The following is a 2,653-nucleotide window of genomic DNA, read 5'->3' on the forward strand; positions in this document are numbered from 1 at the left end:
AGAGCTGGGACCAAAGTAACAAAGCCTACCATCAGTAACACACTACGCCGCCAGGGACTCAAATCCTGCAGTGCAAGACGTGTCCCCCTGCTTAAGCCAGTACATGTCCAGGCCCGTCTGAAGTTTGCTAGAGTGCATTTGGATGATCCAGAAGAGGATTGGGAGAATGTCATAAGGTCAAGATGAAACCAAAATAGAACTTTTTTGGTAAAAACTCAACTTCGTCGTGTTTGGAGGACAAAGAATGCTGAGTTGCATCCAAAGAACACCATACCTACTGTGAAGCATGGGGGTGGAAACATCATGCTTTGGGGCTGTTTTTCTGCAAAGGGACCAGGACGACTGATCCGTGTAAAGGAAAGAATGAATGGGGCCATGTATTGTGAGATTTTGAGTGAAAACCTCCTTCAATCAGCAAGGGCATTGAAGATGAAACGTGGCTGAGTCTTTCAGCATGACAATGATCCCAAACACCGCCGGGCAACGAAGGAGTGGCTTCGTAAGAAGCATTTCAAGGTCCTGGAGTGGCCTAGCCAGTCTCCAGATCTCAACCCCCATAGAAAATCTTTGGAGGGAGTTGAAAGTCCGTGTTGCCCAGCGACAGCCTCAAAACATCACTGCTCTAGAGGAGATCTGCATGGAGGAATGGGCCAAAATACCAGAAACAGTGTGTGAAAACCTTGTAAGACTTACAGAAAACGTTTGACCTGTGTCATTGCCAACAAAGGGTATATAACAAAGTATTGAGAAACTGTTGTTATTGACCAAATACTTATTTTCCACCATAATTTGCAAATAAATTCATAAAAAATCCTACAATGTGACTTTCTGGAGAAAAAAATCTAATTTTGTCTGTCATAGTTGACGTGTATCTATGATGAAGATTACAGGCCTCTCTCATCTTTTTAAGTGGGAGAACTTGCACAATTGGTGGCTGACTAAATACTTTTTCCCCCCACTGTATATATATATATAGTATAGTTCACTTATTTTGGCCTGAGCCTACACAGGGTGTGTGTGTGTAATTGTGTGTACCTGTGTAAGCGTACTGCACCAGCATCCACAATGCATCAGGGTCCACCCCTCCATCTTAACCTCTTCCTGTTTGGCCTCTCTGACATCACTGGTGAACATGGCGCAAAGTAGTCTGATACCGGCGACAGGACCAGTCTGACAGGGAGGGAAATTCAAATGATTTCAGACTAGAGAGAGCTTGGTTCTGCTAAGATAATCATTCCATCCTCTCACTCTCACAAAACAAGGCTTTTCATCAGACATACACTAATATATATATTAGACTGTTTACTATTGGGGCAGAGATTGGTTCAGTTTCCACACGTCTGATTGTAGAGGAGCTTAGAACTATGAAAGAGAGAGAGAGAGAGAGAGAGAGAGAGAGAGAGAGAGAGAGAGAGAGAGAGAGAGAGAGAGAGAGAGAGAGAGAGAGAGAGACGAGAGAGAGAGAGACAGAGAGAGACCAGAGAGAGAGAGGAGACAGAGAGAGCAGAGAGAGAGAGATGAGAGACAGAGAGACAGAGAGAGAGAGAGAGAGAGAGAGACAGAGTAGAGAGAGAGACAGAGAGAGAGACAGAGAGAGAGAGAGGACAGAGAGACAGAGAGAGAGACAGAGAGACAGAGAGAGAGAGAGACAGAGAGAGACAGAGAGAGACAGATATATATATAACCTACCCCAAAAGGAAGCCATTCCCAAACCTTCCATAACAAAGCCATCACCTACAGAGAGATGAACTTGGAGAAGAGTCCCTAAGCAAGCTTGTCCTGGGCCTCTGATCACAAACACAAACAGACCCCCACACAGCCCCAGGACAACAACAACAACAAGCAACAACAACACAATTAGACCCAACCAAATCATGAGAAAACAAAAAAGAGAATTACTTGACACATTGGAAAGAACAAAAAAAAAACAGAGCAAACTAGAATGCTATTTGGCCCTCAACAGAGAGTACACAGAGACAGAATACCTGACCACTGTGACTGACCCAAACTTAAGGAAATCTTTGACTATGTACAGACTCAGTGAGCATAGCCTTGCTATTGAGAAGGCACGAGTAGGCAGACCTGGCTCTCAAGAGAAGACAGGCTATGTGCACACTGCCCACAAAATGAGGTGGAAACTGAGCTAAAATTCCTAACCTCCTGCCAAATGTATGACCATATTAGAGACACATATTTCCCTCAGATTACAGCAGATCCACAAAGAATTGAAAACAAACCCAATTTTGATAAACTCCCTTATCTACTGGGTGAAAAAACCACAGTGTGCCATCACAGTGAAGAAAAACACCATTTTAAATACAACCCATATTTTATGTTTATTTATTTTCCCATTTGTACTTTAACTATTTGTACATTGTTACAACACTGTGTATAGACATAATATGACATTTGAAATGTCTTTATTCTTTTGAAACTTCTGAGTGTAATGTTTACTGTTAATATTTATTGTTTATTTCACTTTTGTTTACTATCTACTTCACTTGCTTGGGCAATGTTAACACGTTTCCCATGCCAATAAAGCCCTTAAATTGAATTGAATTGAATGACAGAGGGAAAGAGAGAGAGAGACAGAGAGAGAGAGAGAGAGAGAGAGAGAGAGAGAGAGAGAGAGAGAGAGAGAGAAAGAGAGAGA

The 2,653-nt window shown here is 42.5% G+C and overlaps 1 pseudogene; it reads right to left on the reverse strand.

The window, feature by feature from the left end:
* LOC123490549 overlaps window positions 1-1,170 on the reverse strand; it is a 22,332-nt pseudogene extending 21,162 nt beyond the window's left edge.
* Window positions 1,171-2,653: the final 1,483 nt, after the last annotated feature.

This window comes from Coregonus clupeaformis, unplaced genomic scaffold, assembly GCF_020615455.1.
Source record: "Coregonus clupeaformis isolate EN_2021a unplaced genomic scaffold, ASM2061545v1 scaf4134, whole genome shotgun sequence".
NCBI lineage: Eukaryota > Metazoa > Chordata > Actinopteri > Salmoniformes > Salmonidae > Coregonus > Coregonus clupeaformis.